Genomic DNA, 24,430 nt, shown 5'->3' on the forward strand with positions numbered 1-24,430 from the left:
GAAAATACAATGTGAGCTGCCTCACATTCCTGTACTTCCTCACCGCCAACCTCCCTCCCCCTTCCCTCCCCCTCCCTCCCTCTGCTCCCTTCCCCCCTCCCTTCCCCTGTTGCTCTTGTCAGGTAATTTTTTGTAGCAATAATAAAAGTCACCAGTCTAATTCACTCATCATCTTCAGCATTGAGGGTTCTTTCAGCAGGGTAAAATTCACTGTGGGTATCCACCCTGGTCATGGTAGAATGTTGAAATGACATCTCTGACCTCCCTAGAGCTCAGTAGCATCCTTACCCAACCTCAGATATGTCAACCCAAGTGTCTTCGGTCGGGCAGTTAAGGACCACACTGCTTCGGGGGAAGTCATCTGCAGATGAGAGTAAGAATCTTTGCAAGCTTCACGTCTACTTTAATGCACCAGGCTGTTGCAAATCATCTTCCAACTCACCAATAACAAACAGTGAGGATGTCAGTCATGAATGAATGGTCAAAATTCCACGGCGGTGCAAGGATTCTACTTCTTACCTGTGTTTAGTCTGCCGTCAATGGAGGCAATTATGTGAGTCTTGTAGGGCGTCTGTTTGTGGGTTATACACAGCACAGGGATTGGGCTACTCCTTTTGGAGTCTTCATTCACTGTTTAAATGTACTTGATTTCACTCACTCCCAACTGTGTACTTGTAAGTAAACAGTTGTTAGGTTAATTACTGGCAGCAAACTGTGAGACTTCGACTTAATATTGTCTAACGTGTTTGGAGGTCAAGGGATGATGCTCAAACCTCTGATTAATGTGATTTCAGAATCAGACAACTTCATTGTCTGGACTGGGACAAAATTAGGTGAAGACAAGCTCTCTGGTTCCACTAAGGAAGCTGCCTAAGTCTGGTTGTACAGACAAGCCTTACTATGTGGAACAGTGAAGGTTCATCCTGGAAACACACACCGGGAAGACAGATCTTGTTTTCTCAGGAAATCGGACAGAAGCTGAGTTCTCCCAGCTCCAGAGAGGAGTGCAAGCATGCAGAGCCACGCTGTGTTCTGAGCTGTGGCTGGCAATGGGCAGATGCAGCCAGGAATAAAGGTCTTGTAAAAATCTGGTTGGGAGGCCTGGATCGATTTTCTCTGAACTTCCCTCAACTCTTATATCCCTGGAGCTGTTAGACTCAACTAGACCAAAGCTCGAAGGAGAGCGGGAGGGCGGTGGAAGTGGCGGTGGGTAGGTGAGTGGTTGTCCTGCCCCTTTCCTCCTCTGCATCAAGTACAGTGTCTGGCTTGGGGGAGAGCCGCCCCCACCCCACCCCTGCTGGGCTCAACTCAAGGGATCCTGACTAGGTCCCAGCAGAAGGCAAAGTGACTCTGTGCAAAGATACCTGGACGGATGCCGGAGCCCCTCCCCGCCCTCTTCTTCTTTTCTTCATTGCCCTCCCTGATCACTCAGCGAATGCCATCGCAGGACTGAGTGCTTTTGCATTAGAGGGTAATTTATTGCCATCAGCGTTGCCCTTGATCTTGCTAAGAAGCAAGAGGAGAGAAAGGGAACAAGGTGGGCAGAGTGACTGTGAGTTGGAGCAGCTGCGGAGGACACTGAGAGCAAGCCGCAGGCAGGGCGACAGGCAGACGGAGGCAGTGCACGAGTGCAGCTTTCGGCAGGTTGCAGTTTGTCCTCTGCAGCTTCCGGCTAGTAAACATATTCCAGCAGGAGACCCTGTCTTGCCCTCTAGTCCATATTTTATTGTTGTCTGCTTCATCTGCTGAGGACATGGAGCTTCTGATTGGCTCCTTGAGGAATGCTTCCGAGCCCTTCTGAGTCTAGGTGCTTTGGAGCCCCCTACCATACCCAAGGCTAGACATTTCTCCAGCTTGCTTTTAGATGGGGTTGAATGATGGGGTTGAAGACCACACTTAGTGGGTCTGTTTTTCTGCCTATGTGCTCCAAGTGATGATTGTCCTGTTCAGACTTTGTTTTGTTTGATGAATGAAGATTTGGACCGTGTTGTTCTTTCCTGTCACTACCTCAAAGACTTTAATCAAAGGCTATTTGGAAATAATGCCAGCTAATTAGTGTTTATGATGCAACCGGAGTGACTCTCCCTTGGTGCTTTAAACCTTCCCCCTGAAACCCAAACACACCACACTCAGGCATTAATTGTCAAGAAAGATGAAAAGTCTACCAGTCTCCCAGTTGCTGGGTGGAGGCCTCCTGAAGATAGAGGTAGCAGGACCCCACAGGCTGGTGCAGGCAGGCTTGTAGCTGCAGATCCGTTGCTCCCAAGCATGCTGTGCATTGAGAGTTGGCAGGTGACGCATCTGATATCTAGCAAGCTCATTAGCCAGAACACTAAACCCTTGGCTGAGCTGCAGTCTCTTCGTCATAGTCATGGAAACAACCAACTAAAACCCAGACTCCCTTTTTTGAACCAGAATTCTCAAGAAAAAGGTGTTTCCAAGGCATATTTTCTTTTCCTATGTTTTTGTATTTGTTCATATTTTTATAAAGGGCTCTCTCTCTTTTTTATCCAGCCTGCATATTTATTTGGCATCTATTGTGTTTTAAAAAATCAGTAGATATAAACACATGAATCCTACCAAGAAAGGAGGAACAGTCTAGAATTAGAAACGTGGGAGACAATGACAATAACATCAGGGGTTTTGGCAGTTGTTTATGTCAATAACATGGAGAGGGATGATGAGGAGGAACCAGAGAGGGCTCTATACCAATAACTTCGGGGAAGACAAGGAAGCATGTGGGCACTGGGAAACATTCCAGTGTAACCAGCTCAAAACCTGGCTTGTACGCAGATCAAAATTACTGGGCTAACATGGCATCCTCTATATCCACAAAGAATATGGGTTCAGTGGATCCTGATGCTGGAGATACATGGTGCTAAACTTTGCATTTGCTGTTTTTGCTTCACACACATGTCTACGACAAAGTTTATTCTATAATTAGACACAATAAGATTACCAATAATCAAGAATGATTAAAATAATATACTGCAATACAAGTTTTCTAAAGATCTCACAGTTATTTATTTCTTTGGAGTTTTATATTTAATATTTTGGACTGCATATAGTACTAGGTAACCGGAACCTCTGAAGTGAAGTCATAGCCTAGGGGAGACCCCTGCACCCACCATCTACATATTTGTAGAAGCAGTGAGCCTGCCTCTTCTGCCTGGCTAGCTAACACAATCTGCCCAGTTTGGGGAATGATGTTTTTCACTCAACATTTCCCTAACATGAGTCCACCCAGTGCTGATAGGAATTTGTCTCAACATTACTTGTTATCTACTTGGTACATAAGCATCTTGTCATTGCTTCTGAGTTCAAAATGAATCAACTGATCTAGAGCTTTGATATTGTCATGTGTCATGATTTACACAGAAGTCAAAATGATTCTCCCTCAATTATCAACAAAAGCAAGAATTTGTAAGTAAATTAATAATTGAAGTGAAGTACAAGGATTCACTTAAAGCCTTTAAAGAGAACCAATTGTTTTAATGCCTCTTTGAGCTTGGTAAGTATTTAATTCCAAATACACAAGAATTTTATTATTATTTTTTTTCAAGAGATACACACTGTATATAAATATCAGTCTGTTTCACTATTTGAATTCCTTGATTATGTTAAACTCGTCTCCATTTCTTAAGCAGTTCTATGACTGAGCTGTTTTAAGCTGGAGAGATGGCTCAGTGGTTCAGAGCACTTGTTACTCTTACAGAGGACCCAGATTTGATTCCCAGCACCCACATGACTGCTCACAATCATCTCTAACTCCAGATCCAGAGGATTGGATGTGCTCTTTCAGCCTCTGTGAGCACCAACTGTGCATGTGGTACACATACTTCCATTCAGGCAATACACCATACACATAAAATAATAAAATCAATAAATCTTTAAAAGATGTTTTAAGCCAGGTGTGGCGGCGCATGCCTGTCAATCCGGAACAGCCAGGAGGCAGATGCAGGAGGTTCATAAGTTCAGTGCTAGATGGGACTAAATAACAAATTCCAGGAAAGTCTTGGATATATAATAAATTTATGAACAGCCTGTGATACATAGAGAGATCTTGTTTCAGAAAAATAAATTATATCAAGCAGTGTAAGCTGAGCCCATTTTAGGCTTTGTATTGAGGTACTGTATTAATATCAATAGAATGGCTCAAATGAAGATCTTTTGGTTGGTAGAATTACTCAGATTTTCTAAGACCTCAAACCCTTTGAGAATCTGATGGCAGACATGGATGGACGTACCATCAGTGTGTATGAACGCAGGACCCACGTGCTGCTTTAAATGATTTTTGAAGCCCCAGGAGCCTAACACAATACTTGAGCAAATTCTTGGACCAAAGAGGAGGCATCTGCTTCCTTTGGGTGGAGCCGTGAAGCTTGGAAGAATTCTCCACACATGGCTCAGGTGACGAGCCAGATCATGACAAAAACTGAGAAAGTGTGTCTGTAAAGTTTATAAAATATATTAAGTAGATTCAATTAGTGATCTCAAGAGAAGTTTTAGTGGTCAACTGTTAACCATATATGTATGGGATATACATCGGGGATACATCTAAGTAGGATATATATGGGATACACATGTGGAATGTGGGAAAATACATAAAATTATATATGCACATTTTTCCAAAGTGCTTTTTAGGTTTCCCCTGTGCTCTAATAATCAAAATCAAAAGTATTTTTGAAAAGCTACATGCTTTATCTAATATACATGGAGCAGTCCGCAGTCCATGTCTTTGTCATATTTTAAAACTTAACAACTTGGATGTGGACGAGCCAGTTTTCTAGACATTTTTCACCTCATCTCTGAGTAGTTCTGTTCACAGTAAAGATCTTCATTTTCACTTAGAGCTTTGACATTTGTGAAGTTCAAATACACATGGGAAGAGACCAAAGGAAATGCCAAAGTATGACCAACTACTTGGCAGGCTGAAAGGTTGGAGTCTTCTGGGAGATTTCTGCTGTCTGGTGATTGGAGTTGTAAAGTGAGATCCCACTACAGCCGTCCCTCAGTGTGCATGGGTGACTGACCCCAGGGCCACACGGATACTAAACTCCGAGGACACACAATGACAGTGTTTTCAGAGACCTTATTCATTTACATAATCTCTGGGTGCTAATAATGACTAATACTACATAAATGCAACATAAGTTATATCATTAAGCAGACAGTTACAAGAAAAACGCCTGCCCATACATGTTCTTACAGATGCTATAGTTTTCAAAAAATATTTTAATGGTATTTTTATGTTGTTGAGGCAAAGAAAATATAATTTCAAAGTTTTTTTTTATTTAATAGATTGAAGCGTAATAAAATTCTGCTTAGTTTCAAGTCTTAGTGTACAAATTACACTTATCCCTTAGTCAACTGATGTCAGGTCTGTGATACTAGACCCCGAGGCCACAGAGTTCTCTGCGGCGTCTCTGGAAACCCAAGAAGCAGGTGATACATCGGGGTATTCCTGCCTAGACTTGAGGGAAAGTAAAGGGAGGCAATAGGCCCAGTCTTCAGACCCTGAAGGGTGAAACACCACTGTCCCTTCCCAGCCTTCAGCTCCACAGCCTGGGCTCCCGCGGGCCCTCTCCCTAGCTGCGGGGTAGACTACGCTGCCTGGGGCCTGTCTTTTCCTCTCTTTCTACTCTTCATTTCCACACAGCAATGGCATAGCTGTGTGTACAGGCCAGCATGTCAGCCTTGGCAGAGTGTGTCTTTCCCATTTGGAAGGCATAGTCCTCCCACACCCCGTCAGGGAACTTTGATGCCACCAATCTGCTAATTAAGCACCTAAAAGAGGGGGTTTGTATTTGCACGCAGTTGTCGGGACAAGTGAAAGTTTCCCAGATAAGCTTTTCTTGTCAGAAAGACCTGCTTTGAGCCTCAGAAACAGTGGCCCTTTTCCAAGAAGAATCTGTCCAAGACAGAGACATGCTATACCGCATCTAGGCTCTGGTTTCCGAGGGGAAGGCAGGGGTGGGGGTATGTGGGATGACTTTTAGGATTATAAAAACTGAAAATTAACAAAGCCAACTTGGGATTATACATCCTTAAATACTGTATGCTATAGCTGGACTCTAAATGAGATGCCTAGATGCTACAGCCTGAGCAAAGGACCCCACTAAGATGGTCACACCAAAGCCTTCCTCCCTGCACACTCCCCCACTAGGAATGACAGTCTGAATTCACCTCCTCCTGCCAGGCATGTGCAGAGATGTCTTGGTACATGGAAAGAGGTGGTACATCTGGTGATTTGAAAGGGATAGTCCAGTTTTTCCTGATCTCCTTGGAATGCTTGGTTTGGAGACCTCTGCCTGAGAACTCAGCTGCTCACAGGTGTAGACTGTCTGGTCCACAGCTCCAACCGAGCAACCTTGCCCAGCCAGCATCAGTTTCCAGCCCCATGAAGGAGCCACCTTGACTGTCTGGTATCTCTGAGATGCTAGGTGACCACAGCCCAGCTGACACTGAATTATCTCCATGGAGTCATGTCCAGCTGACCTTGGTTTACCCACCACCGGAGGCCTCAGGACCCCACCCTGGCCTACCATAGAGCAGAGGAATACTGAAACGGTCAGGCACCATGTCTGGTTGTTTTTCTTGAAGTTTACAGAACTAACCACACTTCTGCTGTGTTGGTGCTTCTGTTTCCAGACATGACACAGTTGGGCGGAGGGGTGACCCGACTCAGTGGTCTCAGTCAACTCCAGAAACCTCCAGTGGTGTGAGACCACAAGGTCAAATGCCTGTGGGCTGACTTGGCCTCTTACCTCAGCCCCGTTGCCTCTTCTGATTCTTGGGGCTTTTCTGAGCTCTTGTCAGGGGATCACTGAGTAGTACCTGGCTCAGAAAGATTTACCATCCTATGACTGGAGTTTCTGGTCAGCCTAGCCTTATGGTGATGTGCCCCCGACACAGTCACACACAGCCTTAGAGGAAGGAGGCACATCGAAGGAAGGGCCTGTGTTGAGCCCAATTTTGGAGGGCACTTGTACGAGGCAGGAGGGATGTGGCCAAGAACATTCATAATCAAGAAGACTGGGATGCGGGGGTGCTGCCAGTACAAGGTGAGCCAAGGCTCATGACAGCGCCAAGAAGGATGTCACTAAAGACTTTTGAAGAGTAGTTTGGAGTAAGCCCCATGGGGTACATTCAGTATCTGTGCTTTAGGCAAGCCTGTGGTCATGGTAAGAGAGGAAAAGGTCAATGCAGAACTATCCTGTGCCAATATACACCCGCCCCTCCATTGACAAGGCGTGACATTGATCTAAGTATCTTCACTTTGCATGCACATGCATCTGCGGGTGATATTAAATGCATTGATTCATTCGGCTGTAGTAAACATTTCACAATGTGTAAGGTTCTAAAGCCATCACAGTCGATACGTTACGTGTGTGTGAGTTTTGTTACTTGCACTACCGTCAAGCTGTGGACAAAACAGCTCAAACAAATTAAACAAATAGACCACTAAGAGGACATTCAAACCACAAATAATTGAATAGCAGGTTGGTTAACCACATTAAATCAAATTTAGTTTGGGTATGGAATTTGCTCTGTTTTCTGATATTTTTGGTGTGTTGTAAGGGCTGAATTATAAGACATTGAGTGGGATTTATGTTTGATGAAATAATCCATGTTTCAGTTTTTTTCTCTGTTGCTATCACTGAATACCTGTGATGGGTGGTGTGTAAAGAAAGGATGTTTATATTTGCTTAGGGTTCTAGAACAAGGAAGTTGGAGAGAAGGTCCCTTGTAAAGGCCTCGAGTTACCTGAACACCTAGTGGGCAGCTGAAGGGCACATGAGCACATTTGGAAAGACAAAATGGAGCGCTGTTCTAGTCCCAAGACAGTGAGAATTCCCAAGAGAAAAGCAGGAATCTCTTTTAATGGCCTAATCATTTCTTAAGGACTTCACTTCCCAACACCACAATGGAACAAACCATATTATCAAAGACACAAGACTCTGAAGGAGGCCCCTAGTGATGTGCTGGGGCTCCAGATATTGGAGGTAGCAGAAACTGGAGGGCTGCAGCACCCAGATGTCCTTGCTGAAAGAACCTGTGTACTGTGGGGTCCTCCCCTCTGGACCCCAGATTAGGCACAGATCACACCCAAACACCAATTTCTATACACAAACCAAACACAAAGAGATCCTGCAGTAAGCAAGACAAAGAGACAACATGGCTGAATCTGAATTGGGAAGAAACAGCAGCAAATAGCTTGCAAGTGTTAATTTTAAGAGGGGAAAAGGGGTGGTCTGTGTTAGAATGAGCTAGGGCATGTTGGTAAGCTCTGATTGGGTATTTTAATTAGGTGAGTCAAAATAATCAATTTTTATAGTTAGACTTTGATGTGCTTGATAGTTGGACCTTGGTGATGAGTCTCAGGAATGAGTCAGGCATAACAAAGTGGTCAAACAAGGGACTAGACCTTGGTGGCTAGCTTTAGGAGTGTAACTTAATGCTTTAGGAAGGGAGAGAGAAGGGCAAAGGACAAAACCGGTTGGCTCCATGTTGGCTATGCTCAGGCCTGTGTTTGCCATGCTTTGGCTGCTAGAGCCCTTCACTTGCTCTCCTGCAGCAGCCGTGCCTTCAGTGGTGCTGAACCCCCCATCAAGAGTCACCTTATATACTTTGGAGATCAGCCCCCTGTCAGATGTGGGGTTGGTGAAGGTCTTTTCCCATTCTGTAGGCTGTCTTTTTGTCTTATTGACCATGTCTTTTGCCCTACAAAAACTTCTCATTTTCAAGAGGTCCCATTTATTAATTGTTGTGCTCAGTATCTGTGCTGCTGGTGTTATATTTAGGAAATGGTCTCCTATGCCAATGCATTCAAGAGTACTTCCTACTTTCTCCTCTATTAAGTTTAGTGTAACTGGATTTATGTTGAGATATATGCTTAACTATGTTCATAGCAGCACTATTTGTAATAACCAGAACCTGGGAACAACCTAGATGCCCCTCAACTGAAGAATGGATTAAGAAAATGTGGTACATATACACAATGGAGTACTACTCAGCAGAGAAAAACAATGACAGCATGAAATTTGCAGACAAATAGATGGAACTAGAAAATATCATCCTAGGTGAGGTAACCCAAACCCAGAAGGACAAACATGGTATATAATCACTCATAAGTGGATGCTAGATATAAAGCAAAGAACAATCAGACTACAACCCACAGAACCCAAGAGGCTATATAGCAGGAGGGACCCTAGGATGACTGTGGCTTGTAATAAGTTTTGGTTTTACTCAATTACTGGGCAAGCCCCAATGAAACATTTCACTAATAGGATAAGAATTTATACTGTAGCAAGCTGATAATAGAAAAATAAATAAATAAACAAATAAAAAAGAAAATATTTTTTTTAAAGATTTATTTATTTATTACATATACAGTGTTCTGCCTACATGCATACTTGCAGGCCAGAAGAGGGCACCAGATCTCATTACGGATGGTTGTGAGCCACCATGTGGTTGCTGGGAATTGAACTCAGGACCTCTGGAAGAACAGCCAGTGCTCTTAACCGCTGAGCCATCTCTCCAGCCCAGAATTTTTTTTTTTTTTTTTTTTTTTTTTTTTTTTTTTTTTTTTTTGGTTTTTCGAGACAGGGTTTCTCTGTGTAGCTTTGCGCCTTTCCTGGGACTCACTTGGTAGCCCAGGCTGGCCTCGAACTCACAGAGATCCACCTGGCTCTGCCTCCCGAGTGCTGAGACTAAAGGTGTGCGCCACCACCGCCCGGCCAGAAAATATTTTTTAAAAGTAAAAAAAAAAAAAAAAGTCGCTCTAGGCAAATGAAGACAGTGATGGAGATGATTTCTGTTTGGAAATTACCTTGTCTGACATTTCCAGGGGTTGAGGGAGTTGTTGGTGTGATTTGGGTGAATTTCCTAGTGCTGGCTAAGGATTTTGTTTCCTTGGGTTTGTTCACCGTGTCTGTTCACTTCACTGTGTGTATCCCAGCTTCTAATATTCATTACAATTTCTTCAAGGACTGAAAAACTCACATTCAAGTACCTTTCTTGGCCTGTAAGTTAGCATTTTATATTTCTGGGTATAGAAATATTGTATGGATCACCAGAGTTTCAGAGTGTGGGATCCTGTAAATGGTGTGGTGTGGTGTGGTGTAGTGTGTGTGTGTGTGTGTGTGTGTGTGTGTGTGTTATAGTCCTCATGTGCATAAAAACTCATACTGAACAATAAGCTCTGGGTTGTAAAAGAGGATTAATCTTTGCATCTGTCTTTCTTGCCTTTGTCTACCAGTTGAACAGAACACACACACACCATCCTGCCTAGCTCTTGTGGATGGAAATTCTTATATTCTCAGATGCACTGAAGATTTTCTGGAGAAAGCGAAGGCCTGTTGAGCATCACTAGCTGCGAGTGTTAGTGATGGTGCTGTGGAAGTTGAGGATTTGAAGAAGTGCTGCCTAACTTTCTGCTACTGTAATAAATCTTTGGGATACATCAACCTAAAAAGGGATCAGTTCTTTTTTTTTTTTTAATTTTATTTTGTACTCCAAGCATTAGAGACTTCCGTCTGCGACTGACTGACCACAAAGCTTTGGGTAGACTGCATCACAGAGCAGCACAGTGGCAGCCTATGGAGAAGATCCCTGTTTACCTTGTGGTTAAGTGGGAAAGAGAGAGAGAGCCCAGTGTCCACAGTCCCCTTCGAAGCCACACCCCTAGTACCCCAAGGACCTCTCACAAGGCTCCACCTCTTAAAAGTCCTACCATCTCCCAGTGGCACGGAGCTGAAGACCAAGCCTTGACACATTTGGAGAACATTCTCGGTCTAAACTATAGTAGATGGTAAAGACCTCACAACTCAGAACCTTCCGAAGAGGGCCAGAATGATGAGGCAGCAGCGTGATGCCACGTGTTCAGTCACATGACCACAGCTCTCCACCCAGGACCATTTTATCTTAGACAGTACTATGTATTCGAAGACTGACTCCCCACCCCAAGAGCCTTACATATTAATAGACACCCCATAAACAGCACTTGTGGTAATTAAATAATTACAAGAATCCAAGCAGTATAATGATAGCCTTTGTACACATGTTTGTGTACACTATTATGACATTTTAAGGGGGAAAATGAATCTGTTAGGTATAAGCATTTAACAAATTACATGATGTATAGGTTTTGAGACACAGCAGCTTTGAGTTGGAGGAAGAACAGAGGGTAAAATAATAATAATGGGGCCATCTGAGTGCTCTTGCTTGCTGTGAGCCAATTCGTGGAAGGGGATGCTGTACTTCCTATCCTGTCTGTCATGCTGACTCCTGGCCGTAGGAGACTAGTCATAACTGTACCCAGACAGCTGCTTCCTGCAGGGTCTGGAATTCTGTGTGCCGCATGCTGAAGGGATCCCCTGGTTCACTGGAGCCATTTCAGAGTTGGAGATGCGGCTCCTGCTTCTGCGGGGCTTTGTCTGTGAACTCCTGTGAACAAAGCCACATGCTATGTTCAGTGACAGTACCTGGGTGGGCTTCACCAGGTGTCAATGGCTAATAATACTGACCACGGACACTCATTCTGGGTGCCATATCATCAGTCAGTTCAAAATTCCAGTGTGTTGGCAGTTCCAACACATTAGTGATCCAGTTCCGCAGAGGGAAGAGCATGCGCCCGCTCCGTCCCCAGCCTCTGATATTTCCTCACATTTTAAACCATTGTCTCATTATTTTATAGGTACGGGTGTTTTGCCTGCATGCATGTCTGTGTACCACCTGTGTTCCCAGTGCTTGCTGAGTTTAGAAAGGGCATCATATTTCCTGGCACTGGAGTTACAGATGGTGGTGAGCCACCACGGGGGTACTGGGGATCAACCACGGATCCTCTGCAAGAGCAGCCAGTCCTCTTAACCCCAGAGTCACCTCTCCAGCCCCAGCCTCCGATGTGCCATTTTTCCACTCTTTGCTATTTTGTAGCCTGCCCCTTCCCATCTATCTCCCACTCCTGGGGATCACCTCCGGAGAGTGGTGGGTAGAGCAGCCTGGAGTGGAGTGTAGGTGGGCTGTACCACCTCAGACTGAATTACAGATGCTGTTTTCTCCCAGGCCTCCCTCAGCAAAGCAGGGAAAACAAACCCAGATGCAGGAATGATGCTGGAGCTCCACCCTTCAGTGTTTACCGTGTTTAGCTCTCTTGACAGCAGGCAGGTGGCCGGGCAGCACACCTGTGACATCACTGTTTAGGCATCAAAGGCAAGAGACTCGTGAGTTAACTTGTCTGTGTTCATGTCCATTCTTTGCTAATAGACATGAACCTGTGATAGCAGGAGCCCTCCCGAGAACTAAACAAGCCTTGGCATCTGGGAAATAATAAGGACTTCCTTAGTGACTTCACAGGAATTACTGTTCAAATTCCCTCCCGCATCGGTTTTGGTGACTGTGTGTGCTGAATATCTGTTCTGTGACTGATGTTTTCCTGAAGTCTATGACTGCCTGCCACTGCCTGCATAGTGCCCCTACCCAATTCTAACAGCACACACACACACACACACACACACACACACACACACACACTTTTATAACCAGGACACACAAGGGACACAGGGACAAACAATGCCATGATTCGAACCAATGAGAGAAAAGCACAGCCTGACTGTGGGTCTCGAGTGATACTTTATGTCCTGATGAAAGGGCAGATGTGGCTGGAGGGCCCTTTTCTTCCTTAGCCTGCTTGAGTTTTTGTAGCGTGTTTGGAGGTACCATGACTGTCTTATAACCGGAAGAGGAAAGCTGAAGGAAGTTCAGAGATGTCAGCAAAGCCTGTAAATTACCAAGTCACTACAACACTAGCAACTGTTATCCTGTCAAAAAATAAACCTCCCCTTTTGTCTGGAGATGGTGTTGCTGTGTAGCCCAGGATGGCCCGGAAGCTCATGTCCTTCCTGCGTTACCCGCCCCGCCCCCCCAAGCACTGAGACTGCAGGTGTGATCTACTGCACCCAGCTGGGCTTTTCAAGCCCTTTTTCCTGTTCTATTCAGCTAACTGCCTTGATAAAGCTCTCACATATTTTACTAGAAGTAAACAGGTCTCTGTGTCTACTCATGTGAACCCTGTGACAGACCTAATAGACGCATGCTTCTCTTTATGGGTTAGGAATATGCCTTCTGCAGACCTGGTTGTCTGTCCAGAGCCAGTTTAGATACACATTAGTTAGTCGGAAGGTCTGAAGGAGTTCCCTGCAGGAGCCCGCAGGGAAACTGGTGCTCAGTCAAGAGCAGCCCGGAGAACAGGTCCATTCTCTGCGCAGGAAAAGGCTCTGCTCCCCTTTCAAGCTTCGCCTTCCTGCTCACTGCCTGACACTTAGAAATATTTAGGCTGGTCCACTTAGCAGCCTTAGCTTGGCAAGGTAGGACATGAAAATCATGACTTGTTCCCGGTTCCAGACAAGCAGCAACCAAACAGGTGCTTTATCTGCCGCTCCCTCTGATAAACCCGCAACTTTCATAACCCCGCCTGGTGATTTATGCTGGGGTCATTAAGCACTCAGGCGCTTCTGCTTCTTGGCATTGGAAAACACATTTCCAGGTGGAATTTTCCTTCTGTTTGTTAGTATATGACAGCAGAAAAACGTGAAATTTTTTCCTGTATGGCATTGAAAATGGAAGATGTTAGTAAAAGTTGCTTTAACAAATGACGAATAGTAGTTGGCCCGGCAGGCACTGTATGGAGTGCCTTGAAGCTGGGTAGTGAGTTGTAGCAGCGTTCCTTAACATAGTTGCTGCTCTTCTCCACTTGACATAGAGGAAAAGGTCATGGTGCCCTGGGTGGGGCCCCTAGGTACTTTAGAGGTTTGTACCATAACAGTGCCTGTGAGGCAAATTGTCCACTGAGATGTGGCATGGGTCTCATGCTAAGCTTTCTTCGTTTTCAAGTGTTCCAAGGTCTAAAATAACCAAACAGGGCAGAAACACACATCCAAGTAAGTGAACTCTTCCATCTCATGAAGCGGTTGAGTTCTTAATATGGTGATGAGAGATTCCCCAACCTGTGAGATTATTTTGTCCCAAGTTCTCCATTTCCTAAAAGTGCGTAAGACTCACTCCCACATGTAAGGGGGTGTATCTAGGTTAAATTAGCGGCTGTTGTGTAGGACTCCAACTTCCCATGCAGCCTGGGCTCTGCCAGAAGGGTGGGTGTTAGCTCTTGTTCCTGTTTGCTAACCCGTGACATTGACACTCACTGTGGGCTCTGCGAGAGATAGGAATCTAGAATCCCTTCCCTGTCCCACTGTGTACTGAAGTACCAGAGTGGTAGCCAGTCAGCAGCAGGCAGGCAATCCCAGGACTTCCATCTCAATGCCCTTGTAGTGGGAACCAGACCAGCAGACAGACATTGGTTTCACTTAGGAAAGCCTCTGTGGTCCAGCCATCCTATTGCCCAGCATGCACTCAGAGGAAGTAGATTCAGGGTAATAAGAAAACACCAGCTGCCTTAGTTTGTTTGCTATTGCTTTGTTAAAGACCATGACCACAAGTGACATGGGAGGAAAGGGTTCATTTCACCTTATAACTTACAGTTCTTCATGAAGGAAAGTTGGGGCAAAAACTCAGGTCAGGAACTAAATCAGAGACCATGGAGGAATGCTGTGTACTGACTTGCTCCCCATGACTTACTCAGCCTGTTTACTTATACCCTCTAAGACCGCCTGCCCAGGGGTACTACCACCCTATGGTCTGGACCCTCTCACATCATCACTAATCAAGCTGGTCCTCAGCTAAGGGCCAAGGCCCATTTCCCCATGGTCATTCAACTTTTGCAGTGAGATTTCACCTTTGCATTCTAATACCCTCAGAGCTTTAGATTTAGGGATCATGGCTTATACTGTTTTCTTCTCATTTTGCTTCTTGAGTTAAAAGAATTGGGCCGGGCAGTGGTGGCGCACGCCTTTAATCCCAGCACTCGGGAGGCAGAGCCAGGTGGATCTCTGTGAGTTGGAGGCCAACCTGGGCTACCAAGTGAGTTCCAGGAAAGGCACAAAGCTACACCGAGAAACCCTGTCTCGAAAAAACAAAAACAAAAACAAAAACAAGAACAAAAACAAAAACAAAAAAAAAAAAAGAATTGCTTTGATTTTCAAATCCTTAAATAGCTGGATTTTGTGTCTAGCATAGTAGCTAATGGGACTCCCTTCTGGTTTTTGTTGGCACCACACTTCTTTGTGGATGGCTCAGGGAATCTGATGATATTCTCGGTGTAGAGTCCCAAGACCATGGTGCCCCAGGAAGGTCTCATCTCCACCTGGGTCAGCACTTTGCCAAGCACAGATAGCTTCTGAGACAAATGGCTGTCCCTTCTAGCAGTCCTTCCTGGGACCAGCGTTGTCATCCTCTGTGGTATCTGTTGACAAGCTTTGGAGGGTTAGGATTTACTAATGATTGCTTTTAGGTAGATTTGACTGAAATCTGTGCACTCAGTTAAATCAGTGATCATTCAGGAAGGAGTAACAGGGTAGAAGGGAGGAGGAAAGGGGGAAAGAGAAGTGAGAAGAAGTAAAAGGAAGGGGAGGGAGGGGAAGGATAGAGGGAAGGGGGGGATGGAGAGAAAGGCAGAGGAGTAGAGCGGGGAGAAGAGGCTGAGGGAGAGAAGGATAAGGTGTGGTTGGTCACTTTCAGGTCAGCTTTGCATCTAAACAAGGAAACGGGATCTTAATTAGGTCTGTGTGGACACAGAGTCTAACTGTGGTGCATACTTGGTGAGTCAATACGAGGTGAAATTCTCTAATTAAATATATTAATCACGTACTTGGAGAGGATGTTTCTGCATGCTGCACTATGGGCACACAGAGACACCACTATCAAAGTTAAACAGCACACATTTAAATTACTTCAGCAAAAATAATGGTCTTGCTTGGTCTGTTTGTATCATCCAGGTTTATTGTTTTTATAAAGGCAGCATATGGACTTTTAATCTGTTTCATATTTCTAAAAGTTAAACGTGATCTTTTAAAATAAAACCCAAATGGGATTTCTTCCAAGCCAATATAAAAGCCATAATGATGAATTATATCAAATTTAATCTTTTCCTTTCCCTTCTTTCTTGACATTGGGCTAGACAAAAATACAATTGTACCTGGTACCCATTTTCAAACAATTAAATGTTTGGTTTTTTTTTTCCATGCACAATTTTACATAGATTAATTCAAAGGAAGAGAAATCCTCTACTGCTGTAGAAGTTTCTGATGTCAAAATTCTCTTCAGTCATGCATGAACTCAATGGAGAGAGGAGCTTATGCATTTTAGCAATTTACTTGGAATTTTTGTTGTTGTTGTAGCTCAAAGGCCCGCTCCATTTGGATAATTTCCCCTTGGTTTTGAACCTTTTTAAACCAGAACACCAACTGTGTGAGCCAACACAGCAGTTAAGGACATTGACAGCAGAACTAGATATCTGAAAGATGTTTAAGAAGTCTACACGGTCTGGAAAGACGATACACAGGCCCATGTTCACTGTGAAAAGTGCTTTGAACCTCCGCCCTACTGTTTTGTTAAAAATGCAAGGCCCTGAGTCATGATGACAAGCATCTGTTTTTAACAGGTCCTGAGCAAAGCATGGTTTTGAGTACATTTGGGTAAACAAATCATTCAAGTCTTGTTTTACAAATTATTTTGAGGATTAGGATTCAGGTCATTGTTACAACAATCACCCAGTCCTTAAGTTTCATAACCAGCCCCACAAAATGGATTTAGTTTGCATGCCACCATTGACACTGTAGGATTTGGTTCTTTTAGTCTTGTAGTGTCACAACAGGAAGTTCCTTCCTGGCTGTATCCATGCCAACAGGAAGTGATCCCCTGGCTTTGCCTGACAGCAAGTCTTCCCAGAGAGTCACTTTGAACCAGTGTCTTCCCCCAGTGAAACACCAGCTTGCATTTCTTCTGTTCAAAAGTGTCCAGGGGGCCATCCTCTTCTTACAGTGCATGGGACCCCCTTGGGCTTCCATGTAGTCTAAAATTTTGTCTTTGGGGTCCTCCACTCACTCTGCTGCTTCTTGACAGTGACCTCCACTGAGGCCAGCCACCCCTTGTTTTCTCTCTCGTGTTTAATTTTCCTTCTTTGCCAATGGCTGCAGTTCCAAGCTCTCTTCTCTGACCCATCAGCCTGCCCTCAGAAATGCTCAGATTGTGGGCAGTGGTTTTTGTGTGTGCATTTGCATGAATGGAGGGATGAACGCTACATGTGGGAAACTGATGGACATTGGGCACAAGTGCCAGGGCAAACATATTCAAATGCTGAGTACCCACGGACTCCAAGCTTTCCACCACTGAGAGAGAACTGGCCCTTGAGAAGGCTTTCAAGCTGGTGCAGAAAGAAAGCAGAGTTACACCCATCATTCACTTTCTTCTCGTCATTAGTGATTTCCAAACACGTACTGTCCTCTAGCCTGGTTTTCCTTAGTGATGTCTAGGACTAAGGGACTTCAGATGACAGTGACGACGATGACGATGACGACGATAATCTTAAATAAATATGGCATAGGAATTGCAGTTGAATATTCACCCATCAGGACCCCTTAGAACGCTAAAGCAGGACATTCTAGGCTGCTAAAGATACGATTTTTAGGTCCCTGAGAACACGGCTCCAGATGAAGACTGATAACCGTATCTAGAACCTGTCCTGTGGCTTCAGTGGGAGAAAGCAATGATTTGAATTCTCTGTAAACCATTCCCCACGCCATGCCGCTTGGCCTGGCTTCCTGCTTCACCAAGACTAGGGAGTAATGGTAGCAAGGACAGCTCACGGTGTAAGAGAGGAGGAGAGCAGGGGAATGAAGGAGGGGAGCTAGTGGAGAGGAGGAAGCAAGCAGGGAGGGCAGGTTGAAGGATGGGAACGATAAGGGATCCAGGAGAAAGAGAGGGTACATGGTGCCACGCTCACCAGGTTCCGTTCAATCTTATAGTCTAGCATTACATCACGGACCAAACAGTGCATGCCTGGATCTCATTTGCCTCCTCAGCCACGGGCTGAAGCCGCCTCATTACTTGTTTCTAATAATTATCTCCTTTTGGGAATCACAATGATCTCACTTCTGCTCGCATGTTCAAAAGAGACTCTTCCTTCAAAAAGTTATCTGATAAGTTTTCAAAGGTCAGAGGATGAAAAATACCTTGACATTTGATGAATATTTGCATGTGCATTTAATTTACTTGGGGGAGATAAATGTGGCTATTACCAAGGCAGATGTAGTATCACCCTAATTAGGCCACAGAGGTAGAAGGGGTGCTCTGGCAGGCAGCATCCGCTCAGTGGTGAGCGCTTGCTCAGGGTCTCCCTCAACTTTGCTTTATTATTATGGCCGTGTCCGCTTTCCCTCTGAGTGTGCTATGGAACAAACACAAAGACAGTGGCTCCTTTATTAGACACGCAGAGGGAGAGAGGACCAGTCACTGTCTTCCACGACACTGTTTTTTGAGGTCTGGTCCCAAGGATAGTCGTCTAAGGCGGGAGTTGGCAAATCTTTTTCACTGAAAGGCAAAAAGCAAATATACCCAGCTCTGTTCTGGTCATTCAACTCTACCTTTGCCAAGTGATCACAGACAGCACACAAACACAAGACCGTGGCTGCTTCCCAAGGAAAGTGTGTTTACAAAAACAGGGAGACTTACAGGCAACTGACATATAACATTTAAAAACACAAAGGTATAAGCTCATACTTGGGACACCAGGTGCTACTCTATGTGTAGAGTGTAAACATTGGGATTTAAAAATTGATTGTATCTCTCTTGCTGGCTTAGGGCTTCTTAATTCCCTTACTCTTGTTTCCAGATTGTAGGATGCACAGTGAAGGTGGCCTGATGCTCTGATGTTTTCTCAGATGAGCAGTCTGCAAATCTCATTGGCGGGGTCCATCTGGCCCTTACTGTGAAATGTTTTTCATGCCCACCCATAAGCTTTGTGGGCAGCATCTAATGGTCACCACTAAGACCCTACGGCCCGCAAAAGTCTAAAATGTTTACTTTTGGGCTCTTTTTGGGAAATGTCTCCATATGACTGGGACTGACCTCAGTCTTAATGTGCATTTAAAAGAAACTAAGGTAGAATTTTACATATTCTCTACACAAGCACACACACACACACACACACACGCACGCACGCACGCACGCACGCACGCACGCGCACACACACACACACACACACACACACACACACACACACACTTGGGGGGGCACATCAAAGCATCAGAGTGCTGGATGTGGTAAGTACATTGATCTGATCACTCTACCGTATCTCCCTGTGTGGGAACCCCACCCAGTAGATAGCTATAATTATGTGTCAATTTAAAAAAATTTAAAAATCCAACGAGAGAGTCAGCTGAATGCACAGATGCTCAAGTACTGACCTCCTGAGTTTCTTATGTGCAGTCAAGCCCTGCAGGCATGTGAACACTAGTAATTATGCGTTCCACACCACCTGGTGCCGCCTTTCTGGGCCGTGCTCTCTCAGTTTTGCTTCCTCTCAGCTGGGTGGGTTGTGTCAGGTCTGCCCAGGCCAACATCAGAACTGGCCAGGAGAAAATAAAGAGCGGGCAAGGGGAGGCAAGAAGGCCATGCAGTCACAGATTTTTGCACACGCTTTATAATGAAAAGCAGTTTCACAAGTTGAATATACTGTTTGTTCTGCCTGTCGGTGTGTTTCAGTGTGAACTCCAATTGCTCTTCTGGCCAGGGATGTGTTGCCCACTCCCTCTCATGAGCAGCCATGCCCCAGTCCAGGGTACCACTGCTGATGTCTTCTGCTCTTTTCTCCCTGGCCTTTCAGGGTTTGCTAGATGCTGATGCTGTAGGTCGAGAGTGTCTTCTAGTGGCACATACGTTGTGAGCTTATCTCCAATGTGGCAAGTGGGGTGTGTGTGTGTGGGGGGGGTTCATGACCTTTAAGAGGTGGAGCTTAGAATGAGTACTTTAGGTCACTGAGGAAAATGCTTATGAAAGGAATGAAACTAACTGCTGTGGGATGGTCTTTTTGTATTCTGTGAATATGTGTTGCTACTATTGGTTAATAAAGAAGCTGCTCTGGTCTATGGCAACACAAGATATAGCCAGGCATAAAATCCAAGAGAGATCCAGGGAGAAGAAAGGCAGAGTCAGGGCAGATGCCATCCAGCTGCTCAAGGAGCAAGATGCCAATAGACTGGTGATGCCATGGCCACGTGGCAAAATATAGATTAATAGAAATGGCTTACTTTAAGATGTAATACCCACCTAGCAATAAATCTGAGCCATAGACCAAACAGTTTGTAATTAATATTAAGCCTCTGAATGATTAGTCTATAAAGATGGCTGCTGCCCGGGTGGGACTGGGCAGGACCAAGAAACTTCAGTCTACAGGTAGCTCTCAAGGGATCTCCAAAAATTCATGAGAATAAGGATCTAAAAGGCCTGATACTGAAGCCAATCATGATCTGGTTTCCTATGTTACCCTGTAACTGCCTCCCACCCCCGACATGCTTCTGCCACTGTGATCCCAGTCACCATAAGATCCTCACAAGAGTGGGGTCTCGCACTTGAATGTTCAGAACTGCAAACTAAACAAACACTTCTGGAAAGCTAGTCCACCACAGGTATTTTTTCATAGTCATGGAAAACTGAATAACATAGCTAATTCATTATTATATTAAATCCCCTTCCCCAGTATAAGCTTCATAGAATCAGCAGAGACAAAACACATAGTTAGCATTTTAGAGAGGCTACCGATGGTTGTTCCTTCAAATAAAGCAACAGATCTCAAAAGAGCAGGTTGTGATAAACAGCAAGACTGGTCTCTAATATCTCTGGCTTTCCTCTCTTGCCATGTGATTACTTCCTTTCAAACATGCTCTCGTCACGGTGTCATCTGCAATGAGGCACAGCTGAGCAGAAGCTGACACATACTTTTGAACTTCCAGAACTACTGGCTAAATAAGCCTTCGTTAAAAAGCCTGTCGTCTAGCCTCGGGCACTTTGTTAGAGCAACAGAAATGCAGACATCCACAGGCCACCCGCCCAACTGGCCCCTCTTGAACCTGGGGCTTTAAGCAAATACACAGTGAGGAATGGACATAGGTAAGAGAAGGGGCAAAGGCACAGTTGTCTTTGTCTCCCCTTTAAAGAAAATATTTTTGTGGCTTTTTGTAATTCATGTAAGTTATGGTAAACTAGAACAAGTGTATACTTGTCACTTGTGAATATATGAACAATCTCTTAGATGTACAGTGTCACAGCCTTTCCTGGAATGATACACAGTTTAAAAGTTTGGAGATCCACATGCTAATGACCATAGCTTGAACAACACTATTCTAATGCATTTCTGATCTAATGCATATGTCTTCTTTTTTTTTTCTGAAAGCAAGGTGGGAATGGAAAGGATCTGTAAGTACAGTTGGGCAGCTACTATGGAGGACCAGACAGGAGCCTGGGTGCCTGACTCACATGCTACTGCTCTTTGGGTCCAGCCTCTGTCTTCATGGCTTTAGGCTCTGAAAACAGAAAGATTAAGTGACCAGAGCCCTTTGAGAGTGGAGATCCCCATCAGATTAACTCTCATTCCAATGTATGATTCTACTTTCTTTCCTTAGAGAATTGAAATAATTGAAATACCTTCTAACAAGCAGAATTTTTCTTCCTTCCTTCCTTCCTTCCTTCCTTCCTTCCTTCCTTCCTTCCTTCCTTCCTTCCTTTCTTTCTTCTTTCCTTCCTTCCTTCCTTTCTTTCTCCTCCTGCTCTTCCTCCTCCTCATCCTCCTTCTTTTTAATTCTCCACATACAGAGTCACTGAAAGTAAAATGTTGGGAAGGAATGATGGCTGACATGTCCATGAAGGAAGACTGGGTGCAGGAGCAGGTGCTCCACATCTGTGGGTAGCACCCCTGCGTTTGTTAGCAGTGTTAACAGAAGCGGGCACACTTGTAGCCTGTGCATCTGCAACTGATTTCTCTCAACCATCATGACACTGTTTTGATCTTGTAGCTTTATAACACATCTTAGAATCAGGAATGTTAACCCAATTTTGTTCACTTTCGGAGTTGTTTGGGCTATTGTAGGCTTTTCACATTTTTATATGACTTTCAGAATTCTGTGAGCGAATTTATTTCTATATCAAAGCACCTGTTGTGATGTGAACTGGAATTGCCCTGTGAAGAACAGACATCTCAACAACCAACTCCTAGCTCATGAGCAGCTGTGTCTGCAGGATCATTAGGCTCCTTACTCTCTCTCTCAGCAAAGTGTTACAAGCCTTCCACATCTCATGTCAGACTGTTCCAGAAGTTGATGCCATAGAAATGACATGGACTGTATTTCAACTGCCATTTGCCCCTTCAATCATACATTTGGTCATTTCTATATTGCCCCTGTGTTCTTTATAACTACTTATTTATTCTAGTGCCTCTGTTTAAATCTTATACTTCATTAGCTTTTCTGCAATGTGCGTGTGTAGCTGGAGTATTCCTGTGTCCACCCAGCTCCTGCAGCCACTCAGACCCAATTAAACACAGAGAGACTTATATTACTCATAAACTGTATGGCCATGGCAGGCTTCTTTCAATCTGTTCTTATATCTTAAATTAGCCCATTTCTATATATCTATACTTTGCCACATGGCTCGTGGCTTACCAGTATCTTACATCATGCTTCTCCTTGTGGCAGCTGGCAGTATCTCCCTGCCTCAGCCTTCCACCTCCCAGAATTCTCCTCTCTCCTTATCCCGCCTACACTATACATCCTGCCTGGCTACTGGCCAATCAGCGTTTTATTTATCAATCAATCAGAGCAACACATTCACAGCATCCCCAGCAGGTGTGTATTGGTTACTTTTATATTGCTTTGATAAAACACTATGGCCAGACAAATTAGTAAGAAAGAGTTTCTTTGGCTTACATTCTCTGAGTCTTTCTGTGCCTTATTTCACTTAGCACAGTATTCAGATCCATCCATATTATTACAGATATCGGACTTTCCCTTTTTAATCTATCTATCTATCTATCTATCTATCTATCTATCTATCTATCTATCTATTCATCTATCTATCTATCTATCTATCTATCTATCTATCTATCTATCTATCTATCTATCATATATCTGTCTGTGTATCATCTATCTATCATATTTATCTATCCATCCTAGTTTCATAATTTCTTCATCCATTTGCCCACCAATGTATACTTCTAGGGTTTATGTTTTTTCGCCCTTGTGAACAATGCTGCAATAAAATGCTCATGGAAACATAAGTGTCCCTCCAGCAAAAGACAAGTAGCTGCAAAATAATGGAGAAAGGGAACCTTATATACTGTTTTTTAAAATAGAGCAGCCGTTCTGGAAAATGGTACAGAGGCTCCCCAGCCAAACTAAACATAAAATAAATACCACAAGATCCAGAGCTCTGCTTCAGTGTAACTGGCATACTGAAGAGCCCTCTGCTCTGAGAGGCACTCAGGCACTGTGGTGATTTTTGTTATCATCTTACCTCTTGGGACTGCTTTTCCTTAGAGCTCATATCTGCCAGTCTGTGCCACACACATATTGTTGGCACATCCTACATGCCACATGGAATTGTCAGATGGGGTGATTATTTCGTCTCTGAAGTAGGGTGGTCAGAACTCCTGATGGTACTTTCTCTGTGGGCTTGGTCTTCTGTGCTCCGCCCAACCCAAAAGCCAATGTACCAAACTCAAAAGAGAGGAAATGTAATCTGCCACCTGCCTGGAGAAAGGACACACTGGTTGTTTACTTTTGGGGATTTTAATTCCATGAAATCCCAAAGGAAGGCTAGCCACTTTCTCTCTTATATCACATTTTCTTTGGAGGGCCATGCTGATTACTTTTGTCACACATAAGCTAGAGTGTTTTGGAACTCCTATCATACTGGCCTGTAGGCAAACCTGTGGCATGTTTCCTTGGTTAATCACTCATGTGATCTGCCCAGCTGACTGTGGGTGGTGCCACTCCTGGGCAGGTGATCCTGAGTCCTATACGAAAATAAACTGAATGAGCCAAAGGGAAAGCAGTGTTGCCCTTCAGTTCCTGCCTCCAGGTTCTAGCCCTGCCTGAATGCCTGCCTTGGCTCCCCTCAATGATGAACTGTGGAAGCCAAATAAACCCTTTCCTCCCAAGCTGCTTTTGGTCATGTGGTTTTTCACAGCTGCAGAAGAAAACAAATACGAGGGGAATAGTTGAAGATCTTCTGAAGTGTGTCTACTGATCCTTCCAGTTAAGAGTCCTGGCTGTGAAATTGTAGTCAACACGTTCTTTTCACTAACCTTTGCAGCTCTGATAGTGAAAGTATGTCCTATTTCACAGGAGCCAAGTGCTCTCTTTGCTTGAGTAGGATTCCAGGAGAAAGCCAAGGAGACAGATGTGATCCTAAGAGGTCAACAGTACCTGCTTAACTTTGCTGAGTAGCCTTGGCCTAGAGGTGCCAGGAGGGATCCCTTCCCAGA

At 44.4% G+C, this 24,430-nt stretch overlaps 1 non-coding gene across 1 annotated transcript; it reads right to left on the reverse strand.

Annotated features, from left to right (window-relative positions):
* Positions 1 to 10,158: 10,158 nt before the first annotated feature.
* Positions 10,159 to 10,281, reverse strand: LOC114702268. Its single transcript, XR_003735949.1, has one exon. It is a non-coding gene; the product is annotated as a small nucleolar RNA SNORA40 (small nucleolar RNA).
* Between the last annotated feature and the right edge of the window lie 14,149 nt (positions 10,282 to 24,430).

This window comes from Peromyscus leucopus, chromosome 5 (assembly GCF_004664715.2).
Source record: "Peromyscus leucopus breed LL Stock chromosome 5, UCI_PerLeu_2.1, whole genome shotgun sequence".
Lineage (NCBI taxonomy): Eukaryota > Metazoa > Chordata > Mammalia > Rodentia > Cricetidae > Peromyscus > Peromyscus leucopus.